Genomic DNA, 17479 nt, shown 5'->3' with positions numbered 1-17479 from the left:
ACTCCTTGGATGGGTAATCAAATTCTGCATCCAACGAGTATTTCCACTCAAAATTTAAGTAAACCCATAGGGAGATAAGTTGAAAAATAGTTTTTCCTTTTTTCCCTCTAAAATTTGATGATGTAATATAATCTTATTTTATTATTTACACTATTATTTTATAATTTACTTAGGAGGCCCATTTTAGACCTCAAAATTCGCCTAATGTTTGTGGAGATGATCTAGTAGGAGAAAGGGCTTTCGAGATTGGATTGATACCTATCCTACTTGATTTGTTAATCGAACCCATTTTAGTGTGAGAGAACAAAATTGATGTGCCCATAAATACAACTCATCAAATCTAGACTTTGGATTTTGTCCTTTAGTCATCATGAGCGTGAAAATAAAGGGTGAGGCTACTCATCATTTCTTCCCTAATCTGTTTTCAAGGGTGAAGGCTATCCACTGATTATATGAGATAAGGCCAAGAAAAATGATTCCTTGTAGATCTTTCATGCAAGGGATATGGGCCGAGTAGTTATAGCTAGAGATTTGATTCAGTCATTACTACCCTAACTCATTGTCAAGGCCATATATCGCTTGTTTGACATAAGTGACTAGGCAAAGAAACGCATTGTAGGTTTGTCACATGTTAAGAGGTAGGCAATTGAGATGAGGAACCCAACACACTAGGCATAGAGAGGATTGAATCATCTCTTAAAATCATCCTTGTGGGCTATGTATTTGTTTGATGACTAAATTCTTGTGTTATTGCAATAGATAAAAGACAACCATATATTTACCTATTGTCATTTGATGTTTTGGGAGTACATCGAGTTACAGTGAATCTTCTTACTAACAATTTATTTTAAAAGAATATGGTAATGTCAATGGGATGTGCTAGACTTATATTTTAACATGATCTCTAATGGGAATCATAGATTAATATTATTATTCATGTGTGTCAAGTCTGTATAGTACTTGCCGTGGTGGAAACGAAATATAATTGTGTGGTGACATTACCTTTAAGGTTGGATCAATTCCCCTGGCATGTTGGGTCATCATAGTTAAATGAATCATATGCCATTTTCTCATTGTATGACTCATTTGGTATTTACACTTTGAAGTACCTTACATAGGAGTGTTTATCTTAGCTTGCTTATATATATATATATATATATATATATATATATATATATATATATATATATATATATATATTGTATTTTGCCTTGACAATCTTGTAATTATTTATTTTAATTTGAAATTATTTTAATTGTAATATTTTCTATGAATTTTGTATTGAAATATTTTATTTATGTAATTATAATTTTGTTTGTGAATTTAACTTTGAAATATTTTATTTATAAATGTTTTCATGTTAATTATTTATTATTATTATTATATTTTAAGTATATCTTATTACTTAATTATGTATATTAAAATATTTTATTATTCTTATAAGACACACATACATATCTTTTTGTTTTCATACACACACACATATATATCAAATTACTATTAAAATAAATTAGTAAACACCGATACTCAAATAATTTACATAAGCAATGGTGGTTCATCTTTACGATGTGAAAGAATAATGAAAATTGATCTTTTTTTCTTTTAATAAATAGATATGAGATGTTTTGTGGATAGATAATTAAATCATAAATTATTATATTATTATTCTAATTATCTTTTGTTATTTTATTATTTCAATTGTTTTAATTATATTTTGTTGCTTTAGTTATATCTTATAATTTTTTTTATTAAACTATTATTTTATTAGGGCTAAGGTTGTTTTGATTTATACCCTACTTTAATTTCTTACTTGTTAACAATATTATTTTATTAGGGCTATGGTTATTTTTTATTTATATCCTATTTATTCTAATTATGTTTTGTTGTAGTTGTTTATCATTTGGTTTTCTATTAATTAAATTAGTGTATCCATATGTATTGTTGACAATACACTTTAATAATATATGTTATGAAATATATTATCATAATATTACATTAAGTTAAGATATATTATAAAATATACATTACAGTAATATTATTAATAAATTAAGATATATTATAAAATTTATAATTGATTTTACATTTCTAAATAATATTAAAGATTATAATTGTTAATTTTATATTATTTTTGAGTTGATGTTAATTTTAATTTATTTATTATTTTTGAGTTATTTTTAAATAGAAATTAACAAGCACTCGACATTAAACATAATCCATCCAAAACATCAGCTTTAGTAGAACATTCTGACAAAACTAGACACCAAATTTGTATAGAAGATACGCGCATCCTAGCTAGAAGTGATCACTACTTCATAAGGAAATTCAAAAAAGCCATAGAAATTAACAAGCAACCTAATAACATCAATAGAGATGACGGATGGACCATAAGGTGAAACTGGATTCCAACCCTATCATCCAAAGTTACCCCTCCATAACTATAGTTATCTAGTAACTAAAATTAATAATAACTCAAAAATAATAAATAAATTAAAATTAACATCAACTCAAAAATAATATAAAATTAACAATTATAATCTTTAATATTGTTTAGAAAAGTAAACTCAATTATATATTTTATAATATATCTTAATATATTATTAATAATATTACTGTAATATATATTTTATAATATATATTAATTTAATGTAATATTAAGATAATATATTTCATAACATATATTATTAAAATGTATTATGAACAATACATATGGATACACTAATTTAATTAATAGAAAACAAAATGATAAACAACTACAACAAAACATAATTAGAATAAATAGGATATAAATAAAAAATAACCATAGCCCTAATAAAATAATATAGTTAACAAAGTTAACAAGTAAGAAATTAAAGTAGGGTGTAAATCAAAACAACTTTAGCCCTAATAAAATAATAATTTAATAACAAATATAATATAATATAATTAAAGCAATAAAACATAATTAAAACAATTGAAATAATAAAATAACACAAGATAACTAGAATAATAATATAATAATTTATAAAACTATGCTTGAAAAAAAACTAATACGATAAATCTGGAAGATGATATAGAAGATAGCAGAAGCATTAAAGACAAAATTTATCTAAATTTTACATTAAAATATTTTTAAGAAGTATAAGAATTAGATATATTTTCCACACTAAAAAGTTAATTTTTGTTTTTTGAATTACTTTATCTTCTTCTAAAATTAATATAAAATTAAATTACTTCTCATACACATTGATAGAAAATTTCAATGGCCGCGCATGTAATAATGAACCATAAATTTCTTTCTTGAACTCCAAATTACCTGAATTTCTACACGGCTATGCTTCAAAATAATTATTACAGTTGATCAAACACTTAAGTCCTCTAAAAACACATTTAAATTGTCATTTGAATAAAAACATTGTGTGCTCTCTCCTTTCTTTGGTTGTGACGATAATAAATGTAGGCTCTCTTTATCATTGAACAAAACAAGCGATTAACTCCACCATGACTAGTATCCGGTGGCTAGGTCTCTTCGGCCTATGGCACATTCACTTCTTCGAGGAGTGTGCGATGGTTGTTCATGGTAGTTGTTGCTGCTTCTTTAAAACAGACGGGTTTTTTTTCAAACCCTTAATGAATTTTATTTACGCTGTATGTGGAAAGAGCTCGGCCATAGGGATTTTTCAATTCTTAAATTCCTTGAGTTTTCTGGCTCTGATACCATTTCCTCGAGTTTTTTTTGTCTCTCATACTACTAGCTAGCCATCACTAATTGGTTGAAGCAAAGTTATAAGAAAAAACACACAACTAACTGTCATACCAACATATATCTATGTTAAGTATAGATCTAATATGAGCCAAGAGGGATCAAAGTTCTTCACATGTAAACTTTTTAGATTGGAAAATACAATTTGCTGTTTTTCATTGTTTAAATTGTATTTTTCAATGATGAATAGAGTATATAAACTACCAAATAAAAATTTTAACCATAATTTTTTTTTTTAATATATATGGATATATAAGAAGTTGATATCATAAATTAGTTAACATAGATATTCAAATAGTTTAATTAAACATCTTGTTGAAATATGTTTGAAAAGGAGACATCTGATTCACACATTTCTTTTACTTCTAATTACTTTACAACATATTCATTTCTTTTTTAATTATAGCTGACATTATTTTTCTATTTAGAACATAATTTTTTATTTTTTATTTTATTTTAAAAAGGCATGGACAAATGAAAAAACTTACAGATTTCTCTATTCTGGACTGTAGAATGGGTCTCTTGACTCAATTAGCCTCTACACTCAATAAAAAGATGTTCTATTTATTAACATTTCTCAACTAGGATGTATCTTCTTGCCTCTTAGCTTTGGCATGCTACAATTACCCAATTACAAATATATGAATACCAGACTATGGAATGACGGAAACTCTAAATAAACTTAACTTTTCTTAAGAAATCATTTCATGCAAATTCACACTAGATTTGACTGATTTGGTTTAGAGTATACTGATGATTATAGATTTTTTATTGTGAGTTTTATCCTCACTGTTTAGATTCATCGTTTGGTGGTTCCTAACAAAGAATTTGAACAATGTTCCTCTCATTAATAAAAAAAATTCTTTTTAATAAAGTTTTTGCAAGAGTGATATGATCCTCAGATCAAAGTCCGCAGAAATCCCTTACCTCACATAGTGTTCTCAGAATGAATCCCAATCTAACAAGTACCCATGGATTTGCAAGTGCGAGAGCTTCCTCATTTAATATTAAATGCCTACCCACAAATGAAAAATCTTAGAACAGAGCCAAGGAATTTCCAAATCTATACCTGTTGGGAGCAGAGAAGGAGAACAAAATTGTTAGATCAGAGCATACATAACTCACAACTCACGAGGGATTCATAATCAGAGAATTAGAAGACAAAAGCAAAGAATAATTCACACATACAGAGAAATGGAGAAACAACAAGATTAGAAACAACTTAATAAATAAAACAATCACAAAACAATCAGTAGATAACAGAAATCACTTTGCATCTTGGCTTGCTTTCCTTGTCCTGAGAAATTACAAATTTATAGAGGCAGAATAAGGATATGATCCTCTATCTGATTCAGATGGTGATCTCGAATGATCTAGAAACTAATGGCGGTGTTATCATCCAGAAAGATCTAGAAACTAATGGGAGTGTGGAGATCTAGAAAGATCTAATCTAAAAGGATCTAGAATCCTGCATGAATTTGGCTTCACACTTAACAAAAATATCTGCCCTCCTTACTTGATGGAGCTTATATGATAAAAAAACCTAGAGGATTCAAGCTAACAACAGAAAATAGTGGTGGGTTTGCATAGCATTGCTGGTAACATTAACTTGCTACTTGTTTTGTTTTGAGATTCCGTCGTAGATGGTTGGAGTTGGACATTGAAAGTAACACTGTATCATACCATTGAAGAGATAATCAAAAAGTAATTAATTTAGTAGGATCTTTTGCAATTTCTTATCTCATATATCAGAAATGTTCTCATACTCTAGTATAGTAAGGAGGGATAAACACTCGCTGATCTATTTTTAGTGGAGAAGGCACTTTTAAGAAAACTTGAAACCGATGGTTTGGAAAACTACTTTTGTACAGGACTTCATTATCTTTATTAGAAAAGGCACTTCTAAGAAAATTTTTGTACAAAACTTGAAAAAGGTGGTTTGGAATTGTACACAACTTTTCTTTTAGAATCTTGAACTGATGTCTTGAAAAACAAGTGTCCCTCCCCTCCATTTAATGCCAACAGGTTTGTAGGGTAATGTGAAAATACTAGTGTAAAATTGATTAAACTGAAGAAAACTTATTTTAGTTTATGTTACTATTTACTTACATTTGTCATTATATATATAGGAGAGGAGGCCCATGTTATTGACATTGGCTGGTGAAAGGCAGTAGAAGGCCGAAACAGGTTAAAAATGGCCTTGTATGTCAGCTATCAGTTGTGGATATTTGTGTAGCCAATTTCACTATGATTATAGGATTCTTCTCCACTCTTGTAGCATAAGTGCCCTACTAGTCTAGGACTGGAATAATCACAAATGTGAAAAATAAAAAACTAGATTTATATCTCTAATGCATTACAAAATCTTTTCTGGAGGAAATGGACAAAACCCATGGTTCAACTGTAAGGATACTAGAAAGAGTCAGCGTCGAAAACCCCAGACGGAACTGGCATTGACCATCAATGCGACTGGGTATGACTTCATTCATCTGAGAACAAATAAGAAAGATAAAAATAATTCTCTGAGCCAAGAAAATGAACATAAGAAGGTAAGTAGAAACGGGGGCATTGAACACGTATTCTTAAGAGTGGTAGGTGGGGTGGCGAATGGATTGAAAAGGTGGCCTAGATGAACTTGAATGAAATCCCACCTGCTACATGTCTTCTCATTCTCATGGTGGAACGATTAAGGTGTCACCAAGGATGCAAACAAAATTCCAGACTCAATAAACCGAAGACCAAATTCCATATGCAATAAACCAAAATATTTTATTATTAATTTGGGTTTTCATGAAATATTTTATTAATGTTTTTTTTTTTTAACACATGGTGAATCGGTAACTATCAAGTTTAATCCACTGGAGACCCAGGATCAAACCTCATTGCTGCCACTATAACACCAAGAGCATAACCAACCACCTGCAAGTCGGGTATACTAAGATCCTATGATTTTAGCAAGAGCACACCCACCGGAGGGGGGTCCGCCCCTCTAGCCGCCACCACAGCAGGTCACTGTACTCAATGAGATTTGAACTTCCGTCGTCCCTGGCTTCGCCCATGTGACTTACCGTCAAACCACACATCACTATACAAAGGTAGTGGGCTTGGCCCGGTTCGGTTACTACTCGCACGACGAGCTACGACCTTGCTCGGGATTGAACACAAGACCGGTCCGTCATGACGAGGCCGACTTTACCACTACGCCGCCTCCACGACCTTGAAATATTTTATTAATGTTATTTACCTACTTTACCCATATGAATTAGAATATCTAGAAGGTTATTAAGGGGATGAAAACTTTGACATTAGTGAAAAAATACAAATTAAAAATGTGGATCGATTTGAAATTAATAACTATGATGCAAAAACAAGTCAAAACAAATAGTTAAATATCAAATATAACTAGCAATTGTCCCAAAAGGTACAAAGAAATGCCGATAGGATTATTAAATTGGAATTGTTGAATTTTTCTAGAAGAGTTAATTGGTTTGTGGAAAACCTTGTTTTCTTGGACTGGATCATTGTGCAATTACTTTTCTTTAGATGTTTTGTTTATCTCTATATTACAAGGAACACATTGAATGTCTTATTTCATTTTAGAGTAAGTTAATTACCCAAAATCAAGAAACCTGTATAGATGGCCAAGCATATATGAAGAATACATCTCATAATTCATATGCAATACCAAATCCAACTTTTCTTTTCTCTGAGTAAAATTTCAAAAGCATGAACTATGTGGTGTCTCGTACCGAGGCACATTTTCCATTTGGTTCTGAAAAAATCACGTGCCTAATCTTCCTAACAATATTTTGCACATCTCTATATGCCTTCCCTACCAACAACACCAGTGTCTAGAAGAAGAATACCTACAACAATATCTAAGGCCAATCATCCTTTTAGTGGTTGATGATGCCTTTCTAACATGGCCTATTCACTCAAATTCCAATCCCTATCTACCTATATTTTCACCTCGGCATTATTATAAACCACATGTTCCATTATGGGTAACACCAATTATGTCTAGTCATACATTAGTTTGGTCACCTTTGGTTATTATAAGTCCTTTCATAGCTTTGAGGTTGCGTCAAGGTAGTTGTCGGGGTGGTGCGACAAGAGCATCCACTTCTTGATGTCGGTGTTTATTTGGCTAGAAATTTGTCACTTACCATTTTGAATCTATTCCACCTAAAGTGAGAAACAATATCCTTCAACTGGGAACAAGGGAATTTGGTGGCAGACCATATTTCTTTGATATTGAAATCATTGGAAACATCTTTAGGTGGACTCCCGAGCCTAGGAAGTTTCGCAAACGAAGACTTCACTTTCTCTATTCAGTGGCTTTGTACCGTCAACTCGAAACCAAGGCAACTCCAATGCTCATTTTCAAGTCATAATATTAGACAAATAGTCTATCATGTCACTTGGTCACTCACTTTTGTATTTTCTATGTTTAGTTCTCTTATGTTCTATGGCAATCCACATGTGTTAGAATTCTATATATGAACATTGTTTGGTTAGAATTCCCACCAAGCATCAATATAAGTAATTGTTAATGGCTACATAATTAAACAATTTCCATATATTTTTTGATGTCCTTTTTGGCTAAACCTCAATGGAGGAGTAATGGTTGCTAAATCCAACTGTTAAGGGGATCCATAGAGTTTTTGGGAAAACATTTTCTCTTAACATTTTTATTTAACTTTTTAACTCATAGCAAAATATACTTCTTTAAAACACTTCTATTAAATTTTGTAAATACAAAACTAAAATTGTAAAATAAATAAATATCCATTTATTTATTTATTTTAATGATGTGAATACCGCCATCATTATTAAAAAAAAAAGAAAACAAAAATTATATAGAAATTTACACTTATGATAAACGAAAATAGTTATAATGATTCATTGGTAAAATTAAGCGCAATCGATTAAATCATCCTCTACTTAGAAAGGGAATGAAGCACATATCAGAATACCATGAAATTAAATTAAATTCATTTTATGGTTTTGAAACCACACATTTTAGATATAAAGACACGATCAAATAGCGCTCAATTTCAATAACTTCCAATTTATACAAAGAATTTTTGTATAGATTCAACTAAAACATTTATAAACTCAGCTAAAACATCATGCATCATACGAGTGATAAACATGTGTGAGATGGTTCACTATCATGCAGTTATTTACCGATACAGTTCCCCTTCAAACCTTCTAGGAAGCTCTCAATGTTTATATCCAAAGGTCCTCCTCTTCGCACCGCAGTCCTTGCACTGTCTCTTAAAGCCTCGACATTTTTCTTTACCTCCGTCCCTTCGTCACTGAACAATTTTCTGATAGTTTTGGATATCTCTTTCTTTAGTATCAGTCCTTTCCCACCGCTCAATCTGTATCTAATTTTCCATTCATCGACCATGAGCTTGCTGTTGGTGAATTGATTCACCCAAAATGGAAGCCCTACCATGGGAACTCCACCAGCTATGCTTTCAAGCATTGAGTTCCATCCGCAATGAGTAACGAATCCCGCAACAGACGGATGGGATAACACTTGCAGCTGATTGCACCATGGAACAACGAGCCCCTGCCCTTTTATCTCATCCAGAAAATCATGGGGTAAGCTATCTGAGACTATTGCAGAGACTATGTATGGACGAAGAGCCGAGAGGAACAACTGCCGGCTGTCCTTCAAACCCATCGCTATTGCCTCCAGCTGAGCTTTAGTCACATGAACCATACTCCCAAAGGAAACGTATAGAAACGAACGATTAGGCTTTGCATCCAGCCACTCGGAACAGTCACATTCTGTCCAAATGCTCGTTCCAACTTGTCCTTGGAATGTTCACCGTTTAAAAAACCAGAGGGAAGAAACAGACCAATATGCAGCACCGGAGGGTTCAAATTCACTTCCTTTCTTTTGAGATCATCAAAATAATTGCCAAGAACAAACTGCTCCCAGAACAAAGCACAATAGCGAGCAGAACCCATTAGAGAATTTCAGGGTATCCAACAAAGAGTGAACCCAATTAGAATTATGGGTATCCATACCAGTTTAAGGAAGAAACTATTGGTAAGAATCGATATATTGAGTTGGAATCAACCCGAGAGCCGAACAACCAAAACTTTTGGTGAAATCCTGAGCCTTCTAACTGCCAGAACCCGCGTGTAGGTGAAACAATACCCCTGGAGTCCAAAAACATGAATTCAGTTACTATTTGTAGAAAGAAATAGAGGAAAAAAAAATATTTAACAACTCTTATCTAGAGAGCAAAAACACGTGTCTATGACCATTTGAAGGAAAATAAGCACCTGTCGGGTAATGTCCTGCAAATCGAGCCGAGTAGGAGAAGATGGAAGCTGACATAGGTTGAGGGGCTAGTGTAGAACCCCTAGAACAACAACAAAATTCTGTTAAGTCAGATGGGTCTCGGCGGAATATAGTGAGCTCAACATAAATGCAAAACTGCGCCCAGAACAAACCACACCAGCGAGCAGAACACATTATAGCATTTCAGGGTATCAAGCGAAGAGTGAACCCAATTAGAAGTATGGGTATCCATACCAGTTTAAGGAAGAAAGTATTGGCAAGAATCAAGCCAGGGAAGAAAAACCGTGTTTGCCAAAAGCCAGGGAAGAAGAACAACAACAATTGGTAGACTAAAGAAACGGAAAAAGTAGTGAAAATATCTTCAAGAGTAACATAAAAGAATGGGAAAAAGAAGTAAAAATATCTTGCCATATTGGAAAAAGCAATCACACTTCAAATCAATGGTTGAAAGTGTCTCCCCTGATCGAACGGAGCAAGGTGAAAGTGATGACTAAGAAGTTGATGCATAGGAAGGCCTATCGGCCTAAATATAGGAAGTTAAATTTAAGAGGAAGTTAAATTTAAATTTAAAATATATACACACAACTATTTTAACAAAAGTGCGATATATTGAGGGATTTTGATAAAATAAATAAATAATATATTGGATTTTTTTAATTAAATTGTTGGACACAGATTGTCATTGATGTCAATATGGTAATATTCAAGAGGAGGAGACAGAGCATATCGGAGCCATCGGAGGAGCTAACAGAGCATGAAGCCACTAGAGGAGAAAATGGAGCAGATAGAGTTAGCGGAGCTACAGGAGCAAACAAAGCAAGCAGAACAGAGCATATATATATATATGCCATACACATGCCAAAGAAGAGGAGCAAACAGGAGCAGATGGAGACGAGAGGAGCTAACAGAGCACACAGAGCCATCAAAAGAGCAGATGGAGCCATATATATATATGCCAAAGAAGAGGAGCAAACGGAGAATATCAGAGCAAGAGGAGCCATATTGGAGGAGTGTTACATGTAATACATGCCCACGAAGAACCTACAAGAGCATACACATCTTATTGGGAGGTATCAGGCTTATTGAAACCCATATATGCATGCATTAATATTATCGGGAGTTATTTGGGTGCGATAAAACCCATATACATATGCTTTATTCAATAAGCAATAGGATGTATGCATTTTCCCCTTTCGGCGGATATATCCCAATTACATAAGTATTAATATATATCTCGGCATATATCGGCGCATCGCTAATCGGGGGTTCAGCCTTGTGCCACCGCCCAATCCTCCGATTGCGATATCATATGGACCCGACGGCATATCGCATAACAATATCGCATATATGTGTTTCGGCATATCGGCATCGGGGTTTCGGCTAAGTAACCCGATGACATATCGACCCGATTGAAATGGACCCGATGGCATTTCAAATATGGTTTATAATAATGTCGCATCCGCAGTATGTCACAATGTATATAGGGCCGTCCATCCCAATCCTCCGATTGCGATACGAGGTGGCGGACCCGATGGGAATTTTAAAGGGACTTTATAATACATCGCCTCCATCGCACAGTTTATAAAAGCCTCCCACTTCAAAACGCCGATTGCGATATGGGCATGGACCCGATGCGGGATTAAATTATGGTTCAATGCATTTTCGCATCCATCACAATCACATTAAGACCCTGCCACATGAAAGCGCCGATTGCGATTACAAGGCAGACCCGATACATTATAGTTGCGGGTGAATAACTCTTGAAGTCCGTCCTTTAGCCTTTTTCACCTGTTTTTGCTCATATTTCCTGTGTAATTCATATTTGCCTTGCGCGCGGTTTGAAGGGCCAGAATGCATATGATAACGGTTTCGATAGACAGAATGATGCCGGTGGTAACATGATGTGTGGGCTCGCCCTGATGGTATAGTCTCTCCAAATGAAAGCCTCCGTAAACACTATAAAGCCCTGTGTTTGTCAAAATAATTATGGATAAAAGGAACGTTGTTACAGGTATAACTTGTAATAAGTATTCTCTGTGTATGCGGCCTCTCTTCCTCTTGTACGTGTCCTGTGAATATTGGAACGTTCGATAGACAGATGAAAGCGAAAGTGGGAAGCTGAAGAAGCAAACGATGAGACAGAGGAAATGTAAAGTAAGGAAGCCGAAGAGCCTGTGACGAAAAGGAAGTCAAAGAGCCAGTGAGAAAGAGGAAATGAAGGGACAGAGGCATGGAGCATATAAAAGCAGCAAAAACAGAGAACTTATGTGTGGTTGGGATATGGGATAACCTGAGTATGAGATAGTGGAAGAAGTAGAAGCAAAGGGGGCAGCAGAAGCAGTGTATACCAAAGAGGTTGGAGCCTCAGAATTGAACAGGATTGAAGTCCTTGGGAGTTGGTGCTCCTAAGTCCAAGATTGGTGTCTTGGCAAAGTAGAGTTGGTGCTCTGGAGGTTGGAGCCTCACCAAAGTCTAAGTTGGAGCTTGGCAACCAATTGTGACCATCTATCTATTGTATTTATTTTACTGCACAGTTATATTAATAAAAGCATTTATTCGTGCTGTTCATTTTGTGTTCTGAACATATATGTTTTAACTAGTAAAACAATAGTGGGAATAAGAAATACTGATTCACCCCCCTCTCAGTATTTCCAACAATTGGTATCAGAGCGGGGTTCTTCATTCTAGCCTAATAGCTTGAAGAAGGATCAGCAACCATGATGAGAAATCATGAAGCATTAGGAAAACCTCCTCTGTTCGATTGCACTAACTTTGGGTTTTGGAAGAAAAGAATGACTTACTATTTAATGTCCCTTGGACCTGAAGTCTGGCATTTTTGTCAAACTGAATATCGAGCGACTTCCACTCTTCCAATAGACCAAGACGAGAGGAAAGCCTACATTGCAAATGCAAAATCCATGAACTCTATCACTAGTGGAATCACTGATTCCGAGTTTACAAAAATCATGCACTGTAACTCTGCCAGAGAAATATGGGAGAAGCTAGTCGGCTTGTATGATGGAGACTCAAAAGTCAAAAAAGAAAAGCTTCAAACTCATAGAAGACAATTTGAAAGTTTGAAGATGGAAGAGGAAGAAGACATTGCAGCATACCTCCTCCGAGTAGCTAAAGTGGTAAATTCCCTGAAAGGATTGGACGAAAAAGTTGAAGAAAGTACTATTGTACAAAAGGTATTAAGGTCTCTTCCAGACAGATTTGACTCCAAAGTAAGTGCTATAGAAGAATCAAAGGATCTTGACACCCTCAAAATGGATGAACTCCATGGAATTCTCACTACCTATGAAATGAGGAAAGGTGGACCTAGCTCCAAAGATGCAGCATTCAAGGCCTCAAAGTCAAAGAAAGGGAAAGAAAGGAATGACTGTAGTGATGAGTCAGATGTGGAATCTTAATTGGCTCAATATGTACGAAAGCTGAAGAGAGTATCTAAGCTTAAAGGCAAGTATCCTCTTATCTGTTTTAAATGTGGTAAAATAGGTCATTATGCAGCAAAATGTCCTCATAAACATGACAGTGATAATGAAAGAAATTCTAAAAGAATGACATACAAAAAGAAAGGGTTCAATAAGAAAAACCTTCTCTCCAAGCAAGGTGAGTCTGATGAGGATGAGTTTATGGTCATCAAAAAGAAATCAGATGAGGAAAGCGATCATGATGAAAGCCAAGAAGCATTATTCATGGCACTCATAGATGATGATGACTCGGGGCCAGAAGGAAATGTGGATGAACTGTTAATAAGTGCCATTGAAGAGAACGAGAAACTACGAAACAAAATTGTCTCTCTCAAAGTGGAAAACGAGGAAATAAGAAGGAGAGAAGATCTCTTGGAAACAAAGCTTAAGGAAAAAGAAGAGACTTGTGAATAACGTGAGGCCGAAGTAGTATCTCTGAGAAAGGAGTTGGAGCAAATTAAAAAGGGTTGTAAAAGCTCTCAAATACTTGATACTATTCTGAAAAATCAAAAACCTCAACATGATAAGTCTGGAATAGGTTTCAAGGGAGAATCCTCAAGCACTAAGAATAGTGTGAAAAGCTATGTCGATGCACTTTCCTGCAACCCAAAAGATGAAGAAGTATCTTATCAAAAGTGCATCCCAGATTCCAAGAATAAAGAAAGAGTTACTCCAAAGAAGAATGTGGAGTCGAATCATGGACGCTACAGCAAATACAAACCTGTACTCCACCAAGGGCCCATCAAAAATCCAAAGGACGAGGGAGGAGTAATTCTCAGAAAGGAAAGCGAATTAAACCATGGTTGCTTCAAAACCGTATTTCTTGGACACTGTTTTCACTGTAAAAACTTCGGTCACCAAGCTAGGCACTGTATGGCTCGCAGAAGTGAAAAAACAACGCAAAAGGACCGAGTAATCAACTCATACGCTCCCAAAAGATAGGTACAAATCAAAACCTTCAATTCATTCGATCCCTTGACTAAATTTGATCTGACTTGCTCTTTTTGCTACAATAATGGACACTATGAACAAAACTGCCCACTCAAAGGAAGACAGACGAGTAGCAAGATCTCTGCAATGGACAAATGCGGCCTGGCTCTATTTGCACAAAATAATGGAAACCAGTGGTTTATGGATAGTGGGTGATCCAGACACATGACAGGATACAGAAGGAAATTTATCTCACTGAACAAAAAGGAAGGGAATGTGTCCTTTGGAAGCGGAACTGGAAAAATCGCAGGAAGAGGAACAATTACTCTGATCAATGGAAAAGGAAAAGCTCAAGATGCTATGCTTGTTGATGGACTCAAACACAACCTTCTGAGTGTCAGCCAAATTTGTGATCAAGGACATAAGGTTGTTTTCAGCACCAAAGACTGTGAAATAAGGAACTCTGCCTCAGGGAAACTTGTGGCAAAAGGAGTGAGAACACGAGACAATATTTATGTTCTGAACAAGATTCAGGAAAACAAATGCTACTTGAGTCAGGCAGATGAGAGTTGGTTGTGGCACAAGAGACTTGGACATACCAGCTTCGAAAATCTGGTGAATATCAGCAAGACCAAAGCTGTACAAGACATCCCAAGGTTGTCCAAACCAAAGCAAGCAGTGTGTGGTCCATGTCAACATGGAAAACAGACCAGAACCAGCCACAAGACAAAGGAACACTGTACATCAAAGCCCTTGGAGATCATCCATGCTGATGTGTGTGGGCCAACTAGAAATCAAGCACTCCAAGGAGAAAGGTACTTTGTTTTATTTGTTGATGATTATACTAGAATGATGTGGATATATTTCATAAAGTATAAATCTGAAACTTTTGAGTGTTTTAAGAATCTAAAAGCCCTTATAGAAAACGAAAAAGATTCAAAAATTAAGTGTCTCAGAACAGACAGAGGAGGAGAATTCACATCAAACGAGTTCAGTGAGTTCTGCAATATTCATGGAATTAAAAGGGAATTCTCGGCTGCCAGAACACCTCAGCAAAATGGGGTAGTTGAAAGACGAAACCGAACTGTCCAAGAAATGGCAAGAACCATGCTGTTAGCAGCAGACCTCCAGCCAAAATTCTGGAAGGAAGCAGTAGGGACAGCTGTCTATACACTGAATCAGACTCAATTAAGACCAAATTGTGACAAAACTCCTTATGAGCTATGGAAAGGGAGACCTGCTTCGGTGAAGTACTTCAAAATATTTGGAAGCAAGTGCTTCATAAAAATAAATGATGGTTCACCTGGAAAATTTGATTCTCGGGTTGATGAGGGGATATTTCTTGGATACTCTCCACGGAGCAAGGCTTACAAGTGCTACAATTTTCGACTGAAGAAAATAGTGGAAAGCATCGATGTAAAGGTTGATGAAGATCTTCCAGAAAAGGAAATTGAAGAACAGGAAGATGACTTTCTCATTGAAGAAGAAGAACCTAAAGAAGAAGAGATAGATGATGAAGAAGAAGAAGAGGAAAGAGAACCATCTCATACTCCTTCAAAGATGAAGTATGTAGAAAGATACCATCCTGAAGAACATATCATTGGCAATAGAGATGAAGGTGTGCAAACCAGAAGAAGGATAACAACCTCACCCAAGAGAAAAGCCATTGCCCTCCTATCTATGATAGAACCAGAAACATTCACAGAAGCAAGCAAGGATCCTCATTGGGTAAAAGCAATGGAAGAAGAAATGTCCCAAATTGAGAAGAACAAGACATGGGAACTGGTACCTTGTCCAAAGGACAAAAACATTATAGGAACCAAATGGGTGTTCAAAAATAAAATGAATGAGGAAGGACAGGTTATCAGAAACAAGGCAAGACTTGTCTGCAAAGTCTATTCACAAATTGAAGGAGTTGACTTTGAAGAGACATTTGCACCAGTGGCCCGTATGGAAGCTATCAGGATGTTCTTAGCATTTTCTTGCTCGAAAGGATTCAAAATCTATCAAATGGACTTAAAATCAGCATTTCTAAATGGGGAACTCAAGGAGGAAGTCTACATGGAGCAGCCAGAAGGTTTTGATCTGACAGCAGGAAAGGACCTAGTCTGTAAGTTGAAAAAGGCTTTATATGGGTTGAAACAAGCTCCTAGAGCTTGGTATGCAAGACTGGATAACTATCTCCAACAACAAGGCTTCAAAAAGGGAGTGGCTAGAAGCAATCTATACATAAAGATAGATCAAGGTAAGTTACTAGTTGCTCTTGTTTATGTCGATGATCTGATTTTTGCTAGTAATAATGATGAAATGAGCCATGAATTTTCTCAAAGCATGGCAAAAGAATTTGAGATGTCAATGATAGGAGAACTGTCCCACTTCCTTGGACTTCAAGTATCTCAAACCAGAGCAGGATTGTGTATATCTCAAGCCAAATATCTAAAAGACATGCTCAAAAAATATGGAATGGAGGACTGTGCACCCATGAGCACTCCCATGACCACAAACTAAAAACTGAGCAAAGATGATGACTCCCCTCTAGTAGATGCAACTCATTACAGGTCAATGATTGGAGCCCTCCTATACTTAACAGCTACACGACCGGACATAATGCAAGCAATAGGAATGGTGGGAAGATTTCAATCGGCTCCCAAACAATCCCATTTATTAGCCGTAAAAAGAATCCTCGGATATCTGAAGGGAACTTCAAATTTCGGTCTTTGGTACCCAAGGAGCTCAACACTGACTGTAACTACATACACCGATGCTGATTGGGCTGGAAATATAGATGATCAGAAAAGTACTAGTGGAAATGCATTCATCCTAGGAGACTGTTTGGTATCCTGGCTCAGCAAAAAACAGTCATCCATATCATTATCCACAACTGAAGCCGAGTATATTACTGCAGCAAACTGTTGTACTCAGATACTATGGATGAAGGAAGCGCTAAAGGATGTCAACATATGTACAGATCAACCAATTACTGTTTATTGTGACAACAATAGTGCTATCAGT

The 17479-nt window shown here is 35.2% G+C and overlaps 1 pseudogene; it reads right to left on the bottom strand.

Annotated features, from left to right (window-relative positions):
- Positions 1-8921: 8921 nt before the first annotated feature.
- LOC149181021 (mogroside I-E synthase pseudogene) lies at positions 8922-9434 on the bottom strand (annotated as a pseudogene).
- Positions 9435-17479: the final 8045 nt, after the last annotated feature.

The sequence above is a fragment of the Pinus tabuliformis genome, chromosome 3_2 (assembly GCF_031772625.1).
Source record: "Pinus tabuliformis cultivar Carrire ecotype Pingquan chromosome 3_2, CPIR1, whole genome shotgun sequence".
Classification (NCBI taxonomy): domain Eukaryota; kingdom Viridiplantae; phylum Streptophyta; class Pinopsida; order Pinales; family Pinaceae; genus Pinus; species Pinus tabuliformis.
The sequence above is the reverse complement of the archived record's forward strand: the minus strand, read 5'-3'. Positions and strand labels throughout refer to the sequence as shown.